The sequence below is a fragment of the Stylophora pistillata genome, chromosome 5 (assembly GCF_964205215.1).
Source record: "Stylophora pistillata chromosome 5, jaStyPist1.2, whole genome shotgun sequence".
NCBI classification, from domain to species: domain Eukaryota; kingdom Metazoa; phylum Cnidaria; class Anthozoa; order Scleractinia; family Pocilloporidae; genus Stylophora; species Stylophora pistillata.
In genome coordinates this window covers 14,881,061-14,905,423 of record NC_142523.1, presented here as the reverse complement: position 1 = coordinate 14,905,423, position 24,363 = coordinate 14,881,061, and the positions used below count along the sequence as shown (strand labels likewise).

Genomic DNA, 24,363 nt, shown 5'->3' with positions numbered 1-24,363 from the left:
TGAAAGTCAATTGTCAACGTATTAAACATGTTGGATGTTGTATCAAGCGAGGCACGATTCTACGAGTGAAATATCGGATCACTCAACGTTTCTGGTAAACCAGACCAAAAACTCTTGATCTAAAACGACCACGATACCTCGTTTTGCCACTCTGCGACAAACGCAAATTAAAAAATTAATAATTTAAACCCATATGCTTTTGTAACGGCAAACTTAGAATCCCTAACATTGTGTGATCGTTTCACGGACAAGCTACCGACAAGGTACCGACAGGTTACCGACACATTACCAACAGTCGGCCGACTGTCGGCCGACTGGCGGCCGACAGGTAGCCTATATTTCAGGCAAAACCTGTCGGCCGACAGTCGGCCGACAGACGACCAACTGTCGGCCGACAGACGACCAACTGTCGGCCGACAGTCGGCCGACAGTCGGCCGACAGTTGGTCGTCTGTCGGCCGACTGTCGGCCGACAGGTTTTTTGGGGAGCTCTTCTTCACAATTACCAAAGAAATAATGCTGTTGTTGTCAAGCTTCGAGAACAAAGAAAGTGTGATTTCACACCTTTTTACGTTTGAGTGATGTCGCTTTTCGCACAGGACCCAGATAGTTAGAAGAACATATTTATCACTCGTTTTGTGAGCAAAGCAACAGATGACAACATGAAAAACAATGTGGTCCTGAAGTTCAAAAACATACTTCTATCCACAAATTAAGAAAACCACTAACTCACGAAGAATGAGCTTTTAGCGTTACACTTTCCAATGCTAAAGGCATCTTTAAAATGAGTGCTATTAACTATTGCACCTTAGGCTTTGTCTTGTTAAACGTCAACCATGCAACATCTTAGTAAATGCAAATATTTCAATTCAGCATAGAAGTCCCCGCGATTTTGTTTTATGGATTATCAACCATCAATTCATGATCATTGACGAAAATTTTAAACTTAAACGCGTGTACCGCTAAGATGATTTTAAATCACCACTCACCTTCCCCCCATCGCGACCACAACTTTCAAGCTATCGTTCTACCCGCAACGTAAACTAGTAATTTTTAGGCATTTTTAAGCTTGCTCTGCAATGAATTACATGCTTAAAGCGTCTAAGTCGCGTGTCACTAAGCAGTTGTCTGTTGGGTTTAGTCTTATAAAACAGTCAACGTACCAATCTATACAATCATTTCAATTCAGGTAAACTACATGTATCCGCGCAATCTGACAATCACAACCTTCGATCGCTCAGTACAGAGATATTCCCGGATCTATTCATCAACAAGGAGCTGATGAATAGACCCGTGTCCCTATTCTGCGGACACAGTGGATGCCAAGATTGTTTGCAGCAGCTCATTTGTACTCAGTCTGGAGGTGGGAGGGAAAAGACTTCTGCAATATGTCGAGAGCAAATCAACGAGCAGGTGTTGAATATCAACATACCACTCAGGTCAGTCATATCCGAATTGACTGTTAAATGCACAAACGTTGGCTACATTTGGGTCGGTGAGCATGGTTGTAAAAAGAGAAAACAAGTGATCTGCTCATACCTCCTCATGGAATGCACCAATGGCTGCACTAGATCACATCTGCAAGATTCACTTTGGCGTCAATTGGAGATCTGCCCTAAAGAGAAAGTACCTTGCAAGCACAGCACAGCACTGCACTGCAGAGGTGGAGAGGTGCAAGTTAGATCTGCATGAATGATCCTGTCAAGAAAAGCCCGGACCATGTCTATTAAATTGTGGCTCTAATTTTCCCAGGTCAGTAATCATTCCGTTCACAACATTAGCTCATTATGGAAATTTTAACATTATTTAGTTAAAGGGGAGAGGGTATGGAAAAAAATTATAATTAATCGATAGACCAACGCGCGGTTTGCCTTAGTAGTAGGGCACCGATAGGGTAAAATTTGTTTTCAAATTTTTTTCTTGGTCTCATTAAGGGATTAGCCCCGCAATAGTGAAACATTCCCAAGGAAGCCTGATGCCGTAAGATTTACGTGTGTCTATTTCAGGTCTCATGTTCACCTTCATTTGGATGCAGGTCCGAAAAGAATGATCAAATGCAGTGTGGCCAGATTTAACAATTACAACCAATTAGGAATGGAAATTGTTATAATGAACAGTATCAAGAAAGCCACCAAGCACTGCTTAGGATTTGAGTTGAAAGTCTTTAGCAGGCGATATATGACAAGGTTAGGGAGGTACCTAATCGGCCTACAGTTACCAAGTATGAACTCAACATAGATCACAAGTAATGCCCCTGGTGTGCCAGAAGTTAAAGTAACAGTAAAAGGACCATTTAAAGTGAGATCAGGCAAAACCAAGAACAACAGAGGTATGCAAGAAAAGCAGGTACTAAAATTACAATGGCATTTTCGTGCAATAGAGCTGTGGGAAAACCTTCATCCTAGTGGGCGAACATTGAAAACTCCAATATGTTGGTGTACTGTAGCTGGCCGAAACGGACATTTTCCGCCAATTGGAAAAGGTTGATTGATCTTATTTAGAAAAGATTCGTTTTCAAGTACAAGACTTACGACACTTTCATTCAGTTTGAATGAGGTTTTTCGTTTTTGCTTCCTTCTTCTTTGCTTTTGTCTCTTATTATTATTATTACTAGAACTATTATTATCATTATCATTACTAATATTATAATCATTATCATTGCTTGCAGTCTTAAGTTGCAGTAAAAAGGGAATTGTCCGAGCGAAAGTGCCTCCGATGGACAATGCCGAAGTCATTGTTACAACTGTCCGTTTCTTTTTCTTTTAGTTCTCGCCCTTCCTTTATTTTCTCTCATTCGCTTATGCTCACTAAGGCCCATGGTATCGCGTGAACCTTTATGGTTGAGCAATCGCGGTCAAAGTTCAGTTGGCCTTCAGTCGTTCAAGACGTAATAAGTGGTAAGTCATAAGTCGTACGTCATAAGTGGTAAGTCTGGGTTAATAAGTCAATTTCGCATTTCCCGATCAAGAATCTTCACTGTGTGGGTCAGCTATGTAAGTTTAAAACAAAAACCAAAACACGTTTATTTAACAATAACAATAACAATAAATCCTTATTCCCCTGGCTCCACAGATAGCAGTGCTAATCAAGGCGGGCCAGGATAATCAGTAAAAGAAGAGGAAAATACACACAATTAAAACTACAGATGAATAAATAGATGGTAAATACGAAAACAAATTAAGTCTACGGAAACAACTATGTGGTTAATTCAAGTTGACAGCACATTATGTTGTGAGTGAATGCATAAGATAAAATGGATAAGGTAGGATTGGCGAGACAAAGGTGATAGCTACTAAGAGTATTTACTAACTTTAGGGATTATCGATTCTCAATCTTCGTAGGAGTCTTCTAATTCTAATATATTGAACAAGATCGTGCGAATTTTTCTTTTAAAGAAGAATTTTGGTAGTGTTTGGAGCTTAGTTGGTATCTCATTCCACAGTTTTGCACCGATTCTTGAAAACGATTTTCGTTCAATTTCAAGTTTTGATTTTTTAATGTAAAAGTTGTTGGAGGCTGAAGATCGCATATTATATGAATGAATTTTTGCAGTAGGAATGAACAATCCTTCAATTGTGAAGGAATAAGATCAATATTTACATCATGCATTGTCTCAGCTAGCAATTTATAATACATAAAGTGAATAGGTAAAGTCTTTGCACAAAGGAGCAGAGGAATGGTGTGTCATACCTGTCAGCAAAACATATGAAACGGAGAGCACGTTTTAGGAGGATCAAAAGCTTATTTAATTTAGTTTTGCAAGCTTGTCCCCATGCAATTAAACCGTATCGTAAATAAGGAACAACAAGGCAGTTGTATATACTAAGAAGAGTATGGAAAGGAACAAAATGCCTTATCTTAGACAGTAATCCAATGGTTTTGCTAAGTTTCAATAGTATAGAGTCAATATGGTTTTTCCATTCCATATTTGATTGAATAGCATTAACAATATCAAGAATTGCATGCCTCCGTTGGGTGACCCTGTCTGAAGCCATATTGTGATGAACTTACGATTTTGCTTTCATCGATAAAAGATTTCAGCCTTTTGAAGACAAGTTTTTCAAAAATTCTGTTAAAACAAGATAATAATGAAATTGGTCTATAGTTGTTGGGATCCGTCTGATCATCAGATTTGAAGATTGGTATAACTTCTTCTGCCTTTTTTAGTTTAGAGGGGAACGTTACCAAGTTCAATAGACTTATTGAAGATATTTGGTAAAACTTCACTTAAGATTTTATTTGCATATTTAAGTATGCTGACAGGAAACGAGTAAAATCCGTATGATTTGTTTTGAGGCATAGACAGAATTTCTAATTTAATTTCATTGGGGCTTATTGGCGCAAAGAAAAATGAAGTAATGGGTGACTTGTTTTTGTCAAGGTATTCGGTAAAGTGTTTCTCAAAAGGGGGGAGCTTGCTAGCTAGGCTGGGACCAATGCTTACAAAGTGTTTATTTAAAATGTTGGGAATACGCGATTTCAGGTTAGTGGTAGTGTTGGTAGAAGGTTGCTTTAGGTTATTAATTATCGTGTAGTTTTTCTTTTTGCGGTTTAATAATCCACTAATTCCTTCCTATGTCTTTTTCAAGTTGTTTAAATTGTTATTAAAAAACTGATGATAATAGAGCTTTTTGCTAATTCGCGTTAATTTACAGATTTCGTTACGATAGTATTTATATCGAGCATGATTGTTGCTCATGTACAAGTTATTTTTTATTCTAATTGCAGTACGTATCCCTTTAGTTAGCCACGGTTTAGATAATTGCTTTATTCTTCTTTTAGATAAAATCTTAAAGGGTGCGTGTTTGTTGAGTAATTTGTTAAATTTATCGTAAAAGTATGAAAATGTTCCATTAACATCGACATTGGCTCTCTCGAGGATCTCATTCCAATCAACTTGAGATATATCAGCTGAGAAAGAATCTGGAGAAAATTTTGAAAAATCTCGCACTCTTCTACTTTCAGCTTTTGTTTGAATAACAATTGAAGTCAAGATACAAAACTGTGACAAGTGGTCACTTAGATCAGAGAAGATGTTACCACTAGGCTAGCACCTTTTCTGGATTATTCACAAATATATTATCAATCAACGTTGCTGATGTACTTTTTACTCGTGTCGGTTTGACAACTGTGGGAATGAGATAACAACTTTGCGCTCTCAATAGGTCAATGTTAAAGTCACCAAGGATGCAGATCTCTTTATCTAAAGCCGTATATTTTTCTATAGATTCATCAAAATACTGCAAAAAGTTTTCAAGGAGAGTTTGGTCTTATAATTAACCCATGCAAAGAGGCTAACTTTAATTTTCAGGAGTGCAACACTGTAAAATAATTCATTTTAAATGGACACAGAAATTTGAAAGTGAATATTAATTCCAATACTTCACTCCTTGTTAAATGTAACACTTGAGATTGTATATCCTTGACAGTACACCCCATATATTAAATAAAATTAATGCTCTATCTACTTTATCTATGGATTCAATCAAATCCATAAAAGTAAAAAGCATATTAGACAACAGAAAAAAACAATTGTTGAAGCCGCAGTTTCTGTGATTTACTTGAGTTGTTGCCAACGAATTCTTCTTAATTTTAACATTTAATGCTTTCTCTTAGTCAAGATTCAGTGGGCAAACACAAGCTCTAACTGAAAATGATTTTTTCAATATCAGTTAGTTTTACTATTGATACTATAGTAATCATATATTTTCTTTTCATATTTGTCGTCATCTGGATTTTTTTAATTCATCTAAAGTAATCCTGGAGGCTTGGAGGGTCAAGTTAAAAAAAATCTGAGGTCTGATTACCATAGAGACATGTTAGAGCATTTTGTAGGAGTGTACATACAACATATGTTTTGCCAATACTACTAAGGCCAATTTTTAGATTCTTTTTAAAATCAAGGAATTTGAAATAGTTTAAAATATCCCCAAACAGCCATTCCACTGACACGCGGACAGAGCTCATAGACAAATTGAACATCTCCATCTGGGGAGTGATAGCTGCTCCTTGGAATGGTCCTTGGAGGTTCACTCGAAGAGGGTAGGCAGGATCTCCATATATACACATAGGTTGGCCTGTGGTGGAAAATGCATTTTGCTCTAAGTCTCGTAGGAGTCCAGATTCTGCCAGCATTCCAGCATCATGTCTCTTTCCCTCTAAAAAGATACTAGAGCATTAATGTAAGTTCAGAGATAACTACAAGCTCAGACATTCTTGCTTTTCGTCACGCATGGATTAAAAAAAGATTGTGTGACAAGCCAAAAATATGAAAGTTGATGGCCCTGCCTTCAATTCATAAATGCAATTTGTTTTCTGTCTAAATGTTACTTGCAATACTTACTCTATATCAGAAAATAAAGGAAATGCTGCCATTTAAAAACCATATTTATAACTATATTTACCCTCTAGCTTTGCTTTTCGGACTATAGGATATGTGTATTGATAAACAACATAGTTACCTACAGGGCCATAAAAGATTTGCGATCAACCCATTCGGCAAGACGAGAGACTGAAATTTTAAGGCGTGAACGCGTTTATGTCCATTGTACATATCTCTCTGATACTGATCAGGTCTGGCAATGGGGCGCACAATCCCATCAACAAAACCAAAACAACTCTGAAGTGCAGCCCCTTTGTCGTGAACTAATCGAGCATAAATTTCCAGTGCAGGAGGGTTTAGCAGTGCGTTGTTCCATCGAGTTAGGCGATGTCCCTGGGTACTGTAAAAAAAATCAATGACATGAGTCGTGGCCATGCTTAGAACGGGTACTGGACTGCCAAAACGAGGCACCATATCACCAAATCTGCATGGGTAAGCAACCCGTCGTAAAAGCATACAGAGGCCTTCCATTCCATCTACTATGCTTCCTTGGCTTAGTTTGAAGGATGATGGAATCTGCAAGGCTTCAGCAAGAACTGGAAGATCCTTCTTGTCAAACCTGAATTCTGCTTTGCACTCAGCTTCACTCATGTTATCCCAGTCAAAGCGACTATACTCGTCATATGGAAAATTGGGGTTTTTAGACGGAAACATTTCATACAAAACCAAGAACTCTTCATCACTAATAAGATTAGCGTCACAGTAAAGGACGAGGATATGGCGGAATTCTTCAAACGTAGCCATGCTACGACAAAAAAGCCTTAATTTATAAAGCGCAACAAATAAACTCGACAAAGTCAACGAAGTCGCAGAAGTCGACAAAGTCGACGAAGTCGCAGAAGTCGCAGAAGTCGATAAAGTCGACGAAGTCGCAGAAGTCGCAGAGGCTGGCCGTCATCAAAATCTTAACTTAAATTATGGTGCGAAAACGGCAACCTCTGACCCAGTCTACCTGGGTTGTCACGTCGCCGTCGCCCTGAAAATGTCTGTATCATAAGCTCCCTACTATTAAACACAGCTTCAGATTAGAACCAAGGCCTCCTCCTATCAGTTCCTCTTCACTAGCGAGGTACGGAGTCCCACGGAGGTCTGATGGCAAACCAGGCAAGCGCGCTCTCTTACTACATCGTGCCGTATCGTGATAGTTTCGTTGCATGCCAGGGGTGATTTTAAACCCTTCTCAAATAAAAGAGCTAGTCTCTATCGGCATTTATCAGCGCGAAATGGATCGACAGATCTGTTCTTGAGGGCAGTGATGAATTCTTCGGGTAGGTGCTCGGCTGGTTCCCACGTATTTTCACTCGGGGAGTGGCTTTGCCATTGGATGAAGTACTCTGCTCTGCCTCCTTGAACTCGTTTTGCTACAATACATTCAGCTTCGTAAACGCCCATAACAGTAGGTTTTACCTTCAATCGGTACCGTATTTACCCGTGTATAATGCGAACTTATTTTTCCCGAAATGAACACCTAAATTCGAGATGCGTATTATACACGGAATCCTTTGTTTAGGCTGACGCGACATTAGAATAACAAAGACACATAAGCGTGCGATGTAATTGGTCTTTAATTTGAGGGTAAACTAACCTACCAATGACATGTTAACAATTTGGATCCTTGAATAAATTTAACTAAGTATTTAAGCGAACAGCTGATCAACAAAACAGTTACTGTAATCTTGAGCAATCAAACGTAAACATGACTACAAAACTCGCCGGAACCAAGCGTCAAAGTTACACAGTGTCAGATAAGTTACGAATCATCAATTTCGCCGAACAGCATGGAAATCTCGCTGCTGAAAGAGAGTTCGGAGTATCTGAAAGTAATGTTCGCTTATGGCGGAAGAGCAAGGAAAACTTGAAAAAGATGCCTCGGTTGAAACGAGCAAATCGTGGCAAAAAAGCTGCATGGCCAGAACTTGAGGTTGGTCTCCTCGAATGGATCACAGAGAAACGGAACAATGGTCTCGCCATTTTACCATCGCTGGTGAGGCTGAAGGCCCTCGACATGGCAAAGAACGAAAAATATGGGATTCCACAAGGGCAGTTTAAAGCAGGCAACCACTGGTGTCAGCGTTTCATGAAGCGTAATGGCTTGTCTCTTCGCCAAAAGACAACTCTTGCCCAGCGGCTTCCAGATGACTATGAGGAGAAAATCGTGCGATTCCACCGCTACATTATCGATCTTCGCAAAGAGCACAATTATCCTCTTCATGTTATTGCTAACATGGACGAAACGCCACTAACATTTGACATGCCGCCAAATCGAACCATCAACAACTCGGGAGAGAAAACGATCAAGATTCGTACTACGGGTAATGAAAAGAACCGCATTACAGTCGTGTTGACCTGTGCTGGCGATGGAAGCAAACTGAGACCGATGGTAATCTTCAAAAGAAAAACTCTCCCAAAGGTTGCCAACAAGCACGGAGTTGTAATCGCCGCTCAAGAGAAAGGTTGGATGGACGGTGAAGGAATGAAAACATGGATCGACAAAGTTTGGTGTTCGAGGAGAGGTGGCCTGGGGAGAAGAAGAAGCCTGCTTGTTTGTGACGCGTTTGAAGCCCACGTGACCGAAAGAGTGAAAACAGCACTGACACGAGAAAACACGAACTTAGCAGTAATTCCTGGCGGATTAACCTCGATCTTGCAGCCGCTGGATGTCTCTTTAAACAAGCCGTTTAAAGATGGTGTTAGAAAGAGGTGGATGGAGTGGATGGCGGAGGGAATCCATGAATTTACAGCGAGTGGCCGCCAAAAGAAACCATCCGAGGAACTGATCCTTTCGTGGATCGCAGGAGCATGGCAGGACATTTCCGAAGAAATGATTGAATCCTCATTTCTAAAATGCGGGATCACCAACAGCCTTGATGGATCCGAGGACGACCTAGTTTACGAGGCCAACGATGACTGCAACAACGAGCTCGATGACTCGTTTGCAAGAGAACTGTTCCAGTCAGACTCCGAGTCCGAGTTTGAAGGATTTGATATGTGAAAGATGTTGTAACCATCATTTCGTTAGTTTGCCATGTTAATTGAAAGAAATAATGTTATACAATTTTACCTTCTTGTTGAGTAGTTTATTTTTCTTTTTTCTCAAAATTTGGTCTGAAATTGGGATTCGTATTATACACGGGCCCGCATTATACACGGGTAAATACGGTATTTCGAATTAAAGCCACGATGGCGGACATCATTCAATAATATTGCGTAAAAGCCCGGCTGATGTCTCGCACGCTTCGACATTTTGTTGCAAATAAGCTTTAGCTAATGATTGGATTGAATGAAACTGTGCTATTTATATGTTTTGATTATTCAAAACGGATCAAACTGGGAATAATTATGTAACTGTTCTCTTGGCTGTCAACCTGTTCATGGCGGCCGTTTGTTAGTCAGTTTGCTTGCTTCTTCTTCTGTATGGTCGCACTGCGTTAATCGGTGGAGTAAAAAAGCACGATTGTGAAGTGTAAGTGAGTGATATGCTTTTACTCCCGTCAATACGGATAGATTTCAATGGCCCGTTGGTGGTCGTATTAACGGGGTTCCACCGTAGTCTCTTTTGCAATTGTTGTTGTTGTCCTTTTTTTGTCATCATGTAAGTCTTCTTCTTGAGGGGCAAAAAAGGAAGAAAAGCTCTGTTCAGCCATCAAATTATTTTAGTGGAGTATGACGACCCAAGTTTCAAGTAAAAGCGAGTGACCCACGCATCGCACTCTCTATAAAACTGTGAATAAGCCATTTTTTGCGCTCCTTATTCTCTTTAATACGGGCACACGCCAAAACCACATTTAAGACAAAGATTGAATGAAAATAAAATTTCACTTGACCACAGATTACCTAGCTTTCTGAGCACCGCTTTTTATAGCCTTCAATCAGGCGTTTCTTTGTTGTCAGTCCGCAACTATTTCGCCCTCGAAAACCGCCTGATCGCAACTTGCGCTTTTTAAACCTCTCATTCTTCACGATACTCTTTTCTAAATTTTTCTATTCTCGTGATACTAATTTTTATAATTCCGAAAACATTTTAACCAACGGGAGTCTGTCAGTCTATCTAAGAATTCGCTGCAAACGAATTTGCTAAACGTTTTCTTAAGAGCGTGGCTATTGTTAATTATTGCTATTGTTCACTTCATATCACCTTGGGATTTACTTTACGCATTCCAGCCGTTTGAATGACAGCAGCTGAAATCTGCAAAGAGACTCGTGTATTCTCAAAGCTTTACCTGCTGACCAATCACAACTGACTGGTTCAGGATATGCAAATTATTATGCTGCCCGCTGATTAAATGGGCACTGCAAGTACATGTCGCAAAAGACAACTGACGAGATTCACAAAGAATCGAAACTGCAGTCTTGCCTAAGACCTGTACTCAAATGGCAGAGACCTCAATCATAGAATAAGGCCTACTTGCAGCAGATCTAGAAATCTCAGATATGGAATTATGCGACTCAGAAGAAATCAGAAAGGTCGAAGCAGCATTCCTCAGAGAGAACCAAAAACAGAGACTGATTTGTTTTTTTCTGACAGCGAACAAAAAATCAGTGCCGCGCAAGCTCCCACCTCTAAAATGACCAATCCACACAAAGGAAGAAACACGAGCAGCCACAAAGAAAATTACAACCGGGCTAGAGGAACGAAACGTCCCCAATATGACGAAAGAAGGACACAAACCAGTAACGAACCTAAGAACACCCGAATCAGCCACAAACATATCTTGACAAAGGAAAAGATAGAAAGATCGAGAAACTCTATTGAACCCTTGCAAGCTCATCTCGAGAAAGGCACATGCCCAAAAAGCGTCCGTTACAATGTGAAAGCAAGCATCCTGCCCGACGAAGAATTCAAGTCGGATGTAGTCTCAATAAGAAAACGGGCAGAACACGATTTTGTGCGAGCGCTGGTCAAATTTTATCACAGGCACATAGAGACACTGACAAGAAAACTCAGAAAACTAGAACAAACTAGAAACCAGAAGAGAAACGAAAAACAATTCACCAAGAATGTAAAACCTTTGGCCACAAGTCCAAATTGCTCAAAACAGAGCGATATCAACAAATTGGCCACAGAACTCGAAGCTAAAATGACGGAAGTCGACAAACTCCTTGTGACGCTAAGAGCCCAAACAAAGAATAAAGAAGTTAAACCATATATTTGTGAATTCTCAGGCTCTTCAGAATATAAAAATAACGGGGAAACCAACCCAAATAGAATTCTAAGAAACCACGAAAGGAAACAGAGAGATAAAGGGAGCAACATAGAAATCATTCAGAAACAGCAATCCAGTCACGCAAAGAACATATTAAGAACCTGTCAGATAAAGATTTGACATTCGCAGAGATAAAATTGCTTTCAAGGGGCTTAAAGTTTATTCCCACACCCGCAACAAATGAAAACTTTATACGGCGCAATCTTTTAAAAGACTTTAACCTTTTTGCAAGACGAATGCGCCTCCACATGGGAACCATCGGTTCAAAGATCAGCGGCCTTAGAAACCTTCCTAGAGGAGGTCAAACTCGAACTAATAAACACTCCTATAAAGAGGCCGAAAGACAACCTATTAACCAACGAAAGACATGCGTTACAGAACCTCTCGCGTGACAAAACTATTGATTTGAAGAAAGCAGAGAAAGGAACCACCAGAGTAATAATGAGCAAAGAGCAAAAAATTCAAGAGGGCCAAACTCTGTTAAACGGTCCTCATAACTACAGGCCCCTAGACAAATCTATGGCTGAGCAAACAGCTGAAAGAATTAAACAACTAATATCATCCATGCTCACAGCAGGCCACATCGATGAAATGACATCTAGATGGCTCTCCCAAATACCAAACCTGCCAAGAATTCCAGAATTCTACACACTAACAAAATCCACAAACCTACTTTGGTAGGAAGACCAATAATATCTGGGTGTGATGGCCCTACAGAGAAAATTTCATGCTTTCTCGACCGCCTCTCACAGCCGATAACACAACAACAAGAATCCTATCTTGGAGATTGAAAAGACTTTATTAATCTTATCGAATAAACAAAACTGCCAAAGAATACAATCCTTGCCTCAATGGATGTAACTAGCTTATACACAAACATTCCTCAAGAAGAGGGAATAACGACTATATGCAAAGCATACGAAGACTTCTATAAAAATAATTTACCGATCCCCACTAATTTCTTGAGAGAAATGCTCTGCCTAATACTCAAAGAGAACTCATTTCAGTTCAATAGATCTAAAACCCCACAGAACGGCGATGGGAACCAAAATGGCCGTGGCTTTTGCCAATATCTTCATGGCAAAAATAGAAAAAGAGATAATATGCAGGAGCGAAATCAAACCGCTAGTTTGGAAGAGATATATCGACGATGTCTTTTGTCTATGGAATCGCCTTACGTGATTATTTTAACTTGTTGTGAAGTACCTCATCTTCGTTTGGAATCTTTTATGTACAGAACATTGTCTAATGTAATAAAAGAGTTCTGCCCCCAAATATCAACGGAGTAGTTTGCGTCATTATCTTTGTTAAAAGTTCGTTTAGCTCTATATTAAGTTGCATTTTGCAGTCCTTATTTACAGTTTACGAGTATCATTGAATCTACTTTGCTGACATGAAATAAACCCTGTTGGATCTTTAACCATCTCCAAGTTTGGATTTTTGACTCTGTAAAATACATTCCCTCTTGACTCGCGACACATCTTGTCAAACTAGATAGTTGCTACCGTAACAGTCATTAATCGGAATTCCAAAGGATATTTCGAGTCCACTGTTTGGGTTTGAAAGTCGCACATTTCGGTGCCTGTGGAAAAGGACCTTGGGAAAAATAGGCTGTTTCTAAATGCAATGTTTGGCTCCTCGCCGATCACAGCTCAAACAAGGTATGAAGGTTAAAAGGCAATCCCACTCTGACTGCTATAAATTAAAACGGTGGTACGATAAAGCAACTCGTCATTCACGAGAATCTTAGCAATGACAGTGTAGACATCTTTTAATTCACAATGTTAATTCAAACAAACTGCACTTGTAACTTTTCACATCTATGTGATGTCCACTTGCGATATCTAGAACAGCATCATTCTATCAAATTTCTAACCCTAATTAATCTACCTTTTTCATCAGACTTGTCTTGTTAAACAAGGGCGAAGAAAGGAGAGTCTGATACAGAATGTAAAACCCTGTTAGAGGATCAAGTCATCGGGGCTAAGGAAGACTTAGGTCCAATTGAAAAGGAGAAAGATTTAACGATAAAAGTAATTATAGTTCAAAATGACCTGAGATGCTGGTAATCAACAAAGAAAACAACAAGGCAATTAAGTAAGTCTATTTTATTTCAAATCCAGACATTTTTTTCTCTCTTTAAGGTAAACCAATAGCATCCAATACAAACCTTTATAAATATAAAACGTTGCACAACACTGTAAGAGTCACGTCTGCTTTTCTACTAGTGAGCTTGGGCTGCCTGTGATTTAACCATGCAAAATTAGGTGATCCACTCCAGTCTGATCCAAGTTTTGTACCTCCTTATGGCATACTGAACAATAAATTTATCAGATCTACAGTGTATCTCATATCTATCTCATAACTGGATGTTAATTAAACAGTTTCTTTTCATTTTCAACTAATTTTAGCTTCTTTTCTATTTTCTAGCCCTCGAGGGGTATCTTCATCAGCTGAGTCCCATCAAAAATGCAACAAAGTCGCAAACAAATTTCTTTGATTGTAGTCTACAAACTAGTGAAAACGAAAGTGCCCATTTGGTGTGTTGCTCTCCAAAGCAGAGACCAACATTACAACAACCTTTTGAAAAGAAGTACCCCACCAAAATAATTGGAACAAGAAAGCACACTAAGAGACTGTTCTCTGATAAGGAAGAATATACCCTTTCCAAAAGTGCCAAACTCCACTCCACAATTCTTGCATTTCCTTACAATGACAAATTTTACAACAAGCTTCACACCTGTGAAGAAGCTCTGGAGGCACCTATTTATCAGCCAATTGACCTCAAAGTTAAAGTCATTACAAAACAACTAGACAAATAAGCCATCGTCAAGAACGACAAAACCTAATACAAAGTTGAGTGTATGGTAGCTGACTGCACAAATTCCATTAAATTAATACTTTGGGAAGACACTATTGACAAAGTTTCAGCAGGTAAAAGCTATTTGCTGCAAATTAAATGTAACCGTACGTTCCTTTCTAGTCTGAGGATCAGGCTCTCTGGGGGTTTTAGGAAGGGGAGGGGAGGGGAGAAGGGAAAGGAGAGCCTGACACAAAGCCATATCGGAAGCCATTCCGCCCCCCTAGGAATTCGTGATGCGTGACTATAAATCTAAACCAATCAGAATTACTTCCGGTCTATTATGAATTTGACGTGTCTGTCAAACTTGCGCGAAAATGTTGTGCGTGTGAAAACGTTGCCGTCAACTTCTAGCGGCAAGCTGATCATTTGCGATCTTTGCACAGAAAATCTCAAGGTTAAGTACGGAGTAAATCCATCAACGATTCCTTTACTTTCCTCAACCTCAAATGGAGAATTTTGTAAGATATTGGGCGTAAAAGAACTTGTATTATCAGATGTTTTGCAGACTGTCGGTATATGCGTCATCCAAACAAGTCAACAAACTGGTTCTCTTTGCAAACGTTGTGCCCGAAAGATAGTGAACTGTTATAAAGCCTATACAGACATTAAAGAAGCACTTTGCTCAAGTAGAAGTCACGAGGACGAAATTACGAGGTCTACTCCGCTGAGATCGAAGAGGATAACTTCGATCAGAACGCCAACCGGGATTCCTCTTACTGCAAAACGAAAACCCTTGCAAGATGGTCTCGTCTTTCCTTCCTAAACAAAAAACAACTGTTTGGTGGAGAAAGTATACAGCAAAATATCTATGATGACATCAATAACCATATCTCAAGCCTTATGAATCTTTCAGCAGAACCTCCGCCAGAAATAACAAAACAACCGCCGCTGGTTAAGGTGCAAAGTCATTCATTGATTTTATAATTCTTTTCGATGTTTTCCTTACGCAGAGTATTTTTTATTCATGCAGGTCTTCGTTGGCAATCCAGCTTCATCGAGAGTTTTGGAGAGAAGTTGTGCGGATAAGAGCGAGAGTAATATGAGGAAGACTGTTTTCAAGGGAAACTATTGTGCCGCCGCTAATGCTGCCTTGAGTTTTCCACCATTTCGGCGAGAGCTTGTCAAAGAGCTCATTCAATAAATTCGTAAAGAACTTAATACCTATAGTCAAGGACCTTCTGCTGCAAATTACAATGGCGACCCATTAAGGCCACAAGTTTAACAAAAATTAATGAGGCCACAAGCTCTACCAACTCACCATGTTTCGACTGTGTGCCTCGTCGATCGCTAACACAGAAACGTTTCTTAAGACACCTGTTTTAAGCCCGTTTTTCTGCTTTTCCAGCATCCAATGTTCAGCGCTTCCAAAAATTATTTTAGCACCTTGAAGTGATTTTTTATCACACGTTTCAAGAGCAACAGCTTTGATCCCAAGTGTGCAAAGTTTATTGATTTCGAATCAACTCGAGCAGGTTAACTACAATTATCTTGAAGGTTTTCTCTTCCCCGTGTTTTGCTTTCCATAAATTGAAATAAATCTTTGGAAGAATTTGGTAAATAAAACTTTTTCCAAATCCTGTTGGAAGAACACCACAAACTTCTCGCCGATCGACAACTAAAGTTTTGATACACTCAATCTGCTCTTTCTTCGGAATGATACCCGGAAAAAACTGCAATGCAGTTTGAAAGGCTACTTCAAAGTCTTCTTCTTTAACTGCAGAGGTCATTACAATTCACATCAAGGCAAAATCAGGTCTCATAAACGAAAAATTTGGCTGAGTGTCAAATCTCAAAATGGCAGTCTGATCATGCAGAAAAAAATTTTTACCTCCGGTAAATCATCTATTGTTATATTGGCCAATCAGAAGTCCATTCAAAATCTAAGCGAATGGAACGGCTTCCGATATGGCTTTGTGTCAGGCTCTCCTTTTCCTTCTCCCCTCCCTTCTTCTCCCCTAGAGAGCCTGATCCTCAGGCTAGTTCCTTTAACGACACAAAATTTGTAAACACTAACGAAGCCACAGTTGTAAAAGAGGTAGAGGAAATTACAGATGCCAATACAAATACACCAGGTCTTCAAGAGAACCACCTCACAGGACAGTGCGTAGGGATAGAAATAAAGAAAAATATATCATGCCTTGTCTGCAATCACTCCCTTCCAGAAGACCTTACTAAGGAAGAAACCATAGTATGTCCACACTGTAAGGTTACTTCGTTGTCACCACTGTTAAACACCAAACTTGTATGTCATGTCCTTGTTAAAACTGACAAGGGAATGCACAGTTACACATGTTTTAATGATGCACTAGAAAGCTATCTTAGAAAAACAAACCACCCTGTGCCTTAAGCAGATATGCCCATAGATGATTTAAAATTGTTGTTACTGAAAGCAGGGAAGCAAGATATGAATGCAGACAAAACTGCAAAAAGAATAGCTCAGTCCCTGTAAAAAGGTATGTCTTCCTATAAATTCAATTTTGAACAAATTTTGTTCCATATCCTCACAAGATTCCTTGAGAATCAAGTTGTTTGGTTAAGTTAGTTTTCATAAAGGATCAAGTTCTTATGTTAAGTTACTTGCCAGAGAGGATCAAGTTCTTATGTTAGGTTAGTTTCCATAGAGGATCAAGTTGTTTGGTTAAGGAATATTGTGGCAAATGTTCAATTATATTTCAAGTTACGGGGATATATATTTCCACATGTTGAAACTGAAAAGAGCTCTATCTAGCAAAAATACACTTCAATGGCAGACACATTGTTAACTTCAAGATCACGGTCACGCTGACTCGAGCTCTTATAGTTTTTTACTTGATCACTCCTTGGGGCATTTCTTCTCATGATGGTAAACATCCGCAACTTGGCAGGGTCAGTAGCTTTATCTCTGGATTCAAACTGATGTGTAGAGATGTCTCTAAAAATAATCTCAAAGCTTTTCCATTCCGATTGTCGGCGGGAAAATTTAAGCTATCAAAGCTTGGCTTGTATCAATCAAGATCTACAGTCGTTCGTTGGACACGCCGTGGTCTAACTAGCTTGTACATACCTGGGCACAAACCTCCAACTGATATAACTATCTTCCTGGACATAGCAAAAAATCCTGGACCTGAAATCACTTCGAACGTAGCTTCTGTTTACTCTTCGCTTGGCCTTCCTCGTAAGGCGCTAAACGTTTGCCACTATAACATTTGATCACTTGAAAATAAGCTCGATGAAATCAAATTGATCGTGAATTCTGCATCATTCCTGACAAATAACAGATCCAACCTGATATTTGGCTTAACCGAAACCCATCTTGATGATTCTTGGCCTGACGCATTGTTACAAGTAAATAACTATGACAATCATCGCCAAGATCGTGCAAATAAAAAGGGAGGTGGTTTACTGATATATGTTCCATCGCATTTACCCGTCACTGTGACAATTTGTGCTTAGAGTTTTGTTTATAAACATGATTATCGAATGGCATTACATAAGGTAATGTCACGCCATGCAGCCACGTGCTGACATCGGACACCGTTCGACATATATGAACTTTGCACGTACGAGACATCGGGTCTTTGTTTTTGCTAAGCATGTGCGGTTAGCCGTGGTTTTTTATGTGCCGAATAAAAGCTGTTTCAAAGCCTAAACCTCTGCGTCTTACATGGTGGCAGCGGTGACTAATCTCCAGTGTTAGTACCTTAGACGATTGCTAGACTACAATGGCCTCAGGATTTTCCCTTTCCCCGCCGCCGTTGGACATACACGACCACAGCGCCTCTGAGAAGTGGAAGAAGTTTGAGTTGGCATGGCGGAATTATGCTTTGGCGACCGAACTCAACAAAAAGGCCGAGCCTGTTCAGGTTGCCACTCTATTGACTGTAATTGGGGGAAAAGCAAGAGACGTGTACTCTACGTTTACAGGTTGGGGCGAAGGCGAAGACCAGAAGATCAAGCCCGTTCTCCAGAAATTCGCGGAGTATTGTGAGCCACGAAGAAATGTCCCGTTCGAACGTTACCGGTTTAATCAGCGAATGCAGGAAGCTGGTGAGTCGTAGTACGATCACTACAAGACATCTCTTCAGAAGCTTCCTGAAGGATGTGATTTTAACACAATCATGCCGGATGAAATTCTTAGGGACAGACTAATATTCGGGATTAATGATGGGAGAGAGACTTTTGCGAGAGGCAGGACTAACACTCGCGAAAACCGACGAGATCTGCCGAGCAGCGGAAAGCATGCGGGCGCAAATGAAGATGGTCGGAGAAATCAGAGGTTCCGACGTGAACGAAATGCGCCGTAGCGATCCTGAGCGGGAAGCGAATAAAACAAACGGCCTCCACGTCGCAGAGTACAATATCAACGCAAAGGTCCAGAATGCAAGAACTGTGGATTCAGACATCCGGAAAATCAGAAATCGTGTCCAGCCCAAGGAAGGGACTGCCATGCCTGTGGAAAAAGGAATCATTTCGCCTCCAAATGTCGTCAAGAAGTGAAAGTTGTGGATGACTGCGAGCCAGACACAGAGGAAATTGCTATAGTGTCGGCCTGTGACAAGTGGGACCTCTGGATTTACGGCCGCGAAGTGAACGTCCACACAGACCACCAACCCTTAGAAACAATATCCAAGAAGCCTCTACACTCAGCACCTCGCCGCCTCCAGAAAATGCTGATGCGGCTACAACGGTACAAAATCAAAGCCACATACAAGAAAGGCACGTCACTCATGCTGGCGGACACTCTCTCGAGGGCCCCTCTCCCCACCATCAACGACTCAAAACAGACCAATTTTGAGATCTTCAGACTTAACATCGACAGCGACATCAAAAACCCCAGGATCACTTCCGAGACTCTGAATGACATCATATCTGCAACTGCGAATGACCCCACCCTCTGTCACCTGATCAGGGTCATAACCACAGGCTGGCCTTCAAGAAAATCGGAACTTACCCACAGCTTACACCCCTATTGGAACTTCAGGGAAGAACTAACCCATCAAGATGGGGTCATCTACAAAGGAACGCAAGTACTTATCCCGCTGGCAAAAAGAAACGCCATCCTACAAAAGGCTCACGTTGCCCACTTTGGAGCGGAATCAAACATCCGTCTCTGTAAGGACACTGTCTTCTGGCCAGGCATGAAGTCTGATATTCGCGAAACATGCCACTCGTGTGGGAAATGCGCACAGTTCCAATTACAGAATGCCAAGGAACCCATAAAGTCCCAGCCTATACCAGAGTACCCTTGGCAGTTTATCAGTCAAGATCTTTCTGCGTTTGAGTCGAGCACCTACCTCGTCACAACCGATCACTATTCAGACTTCATCCAGGTTGATGAACTGGAAAACACCTTATCTACCACTATTGTGGCCAAAACTGAAGCACATTTTGCTCGACATGGTGTTCCAGAAACGATTTTAACTGATAATGGACCACAATTTATTGCATCCGATTTTGAGCGGCTCTGCCACAGATACCAGACAAACCATGTCACAAGCTCACCATACTGGCCCAAGGGGAATGGAAAATCAGAGGCATCAGTAAAAATCGTAAAACGCATCCTGAAAAAGTCTGGAAAAACCGGCCTGCATGAAGCCCTTCTTGTATACAGAAACACCCCCCAAGAGGGCCATCTCTTGAGTCCAGCACAGAGGAGTATGGGACGCCGCATCCGCGGACTCCTACCTATATCTACGGAGCTCTTACTACCCAGCGACCATACTACTGACATAGTCCAGGGAGCCATCGCGGCTAAGCGAACTAGGGCTAAACAACATTATGACATAACTGCTAGTAACCCTCTACCTTCGTTAAATATCGGTGACTTTGTTTACGCCAAACCATCCCCCCATCACAAGTCTGGACCTTGGCTCTACGGTCTGGTGACCGCCATTCTGGCCCCACGCTCCTACATTGTGGAAACACCCGCAGGGTTAACCAGACGGAACCGAGCACACCTGCGTCCTGCGGCGCCACCACCTCCTGGTGCTCTAGTCCCAAGGTCGTGGTTAGATAAGCTACCTCCTAGTCCTACGTCGGCAGCAGAATCCCTACCATGCCAACCACCCATCACACATTACTCAACCAGCCCACCCACCACCTCTTTCACCCACAATGCAACCACCTACCTCAAGTGCCATGCCAGTGCCGACTGCTGAAGTGGAAGCACCCGACCACCCTATTCCAATACCATTAGCACCTATCACCGACGAACCAAGCTTATGCCATCGCCCAAGCCCCATCGCCGAGGAGAGCCACACAAACAAACCTGTCACAAAAACTTGTTCGGGTCGTGTTTGCAAACCCCCTATCTGTTTGAACTTATAACTACCTCCCCGACTAACCATCAATGACACTGTTGCTGTTGGAGATTCATTTTATTACTGTTCAGTTTAACCTTGTTTTTTTTCCCTCTATTTTTTTTTCTTTTTTTTTCCTTCCCCCTTCGTTGCTCGATGTGCGTAAAGACACTCTTCATTTGGGGGCATTGTTGTTTCCCCCTAGCTGTGGCGGAGACTTTTTTTCGCCGACCCGTCACTGACTGTTTTGTTCAGTTATAGTTTCAAAAAAACAAAAACAAAAAAAACAACAACAAAAAAGAAGGAAGGGAGATGTTAGGGTGCGCGATGCACTCTGGACTACTCAATAAAGACACACGAGTTCTCATCCAATATGGCGTCCTGTATTGCATAATAACTGTGCGACCTGGACGGACGAACACTACTGGTGGTCAGTGACTACTACAGTGACTACCACAGTAACTACATAGAGGTAGCCCGTTTGAGCTCAACCACGTCGCGAGCAATCATCAAAGAGCTCAAGGCTATATTTGCCAGGTTTGGGATCCCCGATTGCCTGGTAACAGATAATGGGCCACAGTTCAGCACAACAGAGTTCCTGGTGCTTGCCAAGACCTGGATGTTTGAACACCGGACCTCGTCACCAAGCTACGCCCAATCTAATGGCAAGGCAGAGAACGTTGTACAGACAATCAAGCGATTGTTCACGAAGTGCAAAGCATCCGGAGTGTCCGAATTCCAAGCCCTACTCGACTGGCGGAACACGCCAACTGCTAGAATTGGGACCAGCCCAGCACACCGTCTGATGGGTCGACAATGCAACACACTGCTTCCAGTTGCTGGATCACTACTGCAGCCAAGGTATTCTACAGAAGAGGAGACGCGCAGGCTCATTGGTGCCAAGGAGCGTCAGCGGCACTACTATGACAGACAGACGAAGACCCTGCCGCCCATTAGAATAGGAGAGCCCATCCATATGCGCCTGCCAGGTGAGAAGACCTGGAGTGCTGGCACTTGCACTAGGCTGGCTGGCCCGAGGAGTTATGAGGTCCAGGTGGGAGCAGGAGTCTATAGGAGGAACCGGAGACATTTGAAGAATGCGGGCCCAAATCCGGCTGCAGAGGAAGTAGTTCCTGGCGAATTGCGTACGATGGAAGACAGCGCAATGGTGCACGCTCAGCCTGAAGGACCGATCCCAGTAGTGTCTGGAGACACTACACCAGCTGTTCCGGAGCCCCGAAGATCAGGACAGGCTGTGAGAACACCAGTGTGGCACCAGGACTATCAAACTGGCGATAACTAGCTCTCACTGAATGACCGCGTGGATCGGGCTCGCTGTTCTAACTGTTTTAAGAAAGGGGAAGACGTGACAATTTGTGCTTAGAGTTTTGTTTATAGACATGATTATGTCAATGATCAACTGATCAAAAAACCTCAATGTTGATAATCTTTTGTCTGACTAGGACAGCATTCCATGGAATACATTAGACTTGTATTCTGCTGTTAATGAGGCATTAGAACAATGGCATTGTCTTTTCAATAGTCTTCTTAACACCCATCTGCCAATTAACACCCACCGTGTTAAAAGGAAGTTTCAGCCTGATTGGTAATCTAATTCTATTTATGACGCTATTAAACAGCGTAGTTGTCTTCATGCACTAGCTGTCAGACACAATACTGAGATACACGGGCGTGAATATCGTTTAACCCGTAATCGCGTTGTACATCTTATTCGGCAATCAAAGAGTGATGTTTTTCAGGAATCTATCAAGTTTAATCTTGATAATCCTAGACATTTATGGAGTATAATTCGTTATATAGCTCCAACTAATTATTCCAAGCTCCCTAATCACCTGACTGTCAATGGCATAACTTATAGTAAGAGCATTGATATTTCCAACTTGTTCAATTCTCACTTTGCCAATATTACCTCAACTGTTCAGTTACACCCTCTCGATTCTCCTCCTGATTGGAATTTTCTCCATGAATTTATCCAGTCTAAATTACCTATTAACAATTCTATTGTTATTCCACCTGTTATGTCTTCTTTTGTACTTGACAGACTTTCTCAACTCTCTCCTGAAAAGGCTGTTGGTCTTGATGGTCTTAACAGCTATTGTTTAAAGATGACGGCTACATTAATTACTCCTTCTCTCACTGCCATTTTGCTGAACACATTTCCAGAAATCTGGAAAATGGCCAAAGTTTCTCCTCTTTTTAAAAACGGTTCACTCTTTGATTGTTCAAACTATCGTCCGCTCTCAATTATTCCATTTCTTCCCAGTCACATTCTCTTGCGCTCCATCTTATTTTCCTGTTTTCCACTCATATTAAGACCTCCTAGGGAAATTGACGATGTACAAAGGTGTGTAAGCACCCAGAGCTTCGTCTTGGATTACTTAAAGGAAGAAAGTCTCTACCATGGCTCTGCGAATGAATGTTTCTTGCCGTGCTTTCTTTCAAGTTGGGATCATCAAAACTCCAGCACATGGGACATTTGCATATGTTTGAGTGTGTACGACACTCCTAGAGAAACAAACAACAAAGCTCCTTTCGTCCCTGAGGAACACAACAACAACAAAGCCTCTCTCATTATCTACGCCAAGCGAAGCAAACGATCTCTCTGCCCTTGCTTATATTATATAAATTGTTGTGCCTGCTTTCGTCCTTCTCTTATACGTTGTGGAGACATTGAAGCAAACGCAGGCCCAAAGAAGTCGCAAAAATGTCAAGAATGTGAGCAAACCTTAAGAACAAATCAGAAGCATACAAAATGCAAATTAACTTGCGTTGCCGTAAATTGTCAAAGCATCAAGAACAAAGTCGCCGATATTGCTGCAATCGTTGATCAATACAAACCAGATATAATTCTCGGCAATGAGTCCTGGTTACACCCAGATATTGAGAACAGCGAAATCTTCCCAGATAATTATAACATCTATCGAAAAGACCGCATATCTGACAACCATGGTGACGTTTTCCAAGCAGTGAAGAAAGACATTATCATTACTCATCGCGATGATTTGAATACAAATTGTGAGATTATTTGGACCCAATGTCAGATCCAAAATAAAAGATCAAAATCTCTATTCTTCGCTTCCTTCTACCGCCCAAACAAGACTGATATAAGCAGTCTACATGAATTTAACTAATCTTATTCAAATTAGGTGATGGATTAAATACTAGCAATGTAATCGTGGCGGGAGATTTCAACACCCCAGACCTTAAATGGAATGACCTTCAACTGACAAATTGCTCCTTCAATTCTGAACAGTTACTTGAAATCATCGATGAACATAGACTTACCCCAACTAATAAAGGAACCTACTAGAGATGATAACATTCTCGATCTTGTGTGGACAAATAATGTCAATATAATCAACAATGTTAGGGTAATCCCGGGAATAAGCGATCACGATATAATTCTTTTTCAAGTGAACCTAGCATGTTGAAAGAAAAAGCCAGTGAGACGCAAGATTTATATGAGGAAAAGGGCAGATACCACCCATATAAAGAAAGAATTACAAGACTTTGCGAACGACTTTATCGAAATGAAGAACGAACTCCTGTATACCACACAAGTTTACTACCTCACGCTATAACCTACCGTGGTTTAACCGTAGCTTAAGAAGACACA

General features: G+C 41.1%; 3 pseudogenes; 2 read left to right on the top strand and 1 right to left on the bottom strand.

Annotated features, from left to right (window-relative positions):
- The first annotated feature begins 1,280 nt into the window (after window positions 1-1,280).
- On the top strand, window positions 1,281-2,765 carry LOC148730455 (uncharacterized; annotated as a pseudogene).
- A 2,979-nt stretch (window positions 2,766-5,744) lies between these two features.
- On the bottom strand, window positions 5,745-7,125 carry LOC148730454 (uncharacterized; annotated as a pseudogene).
- Window positions 7,126-10,820: 3,695 nt separating this feature from the next.
- Window positions 10,821-13,079, top strand: LOC148730453 (uncharacterized; annotated as a pseudogene).
- Window positions 13,080-24,363: the final 11,284 nt, after the last annotated feature.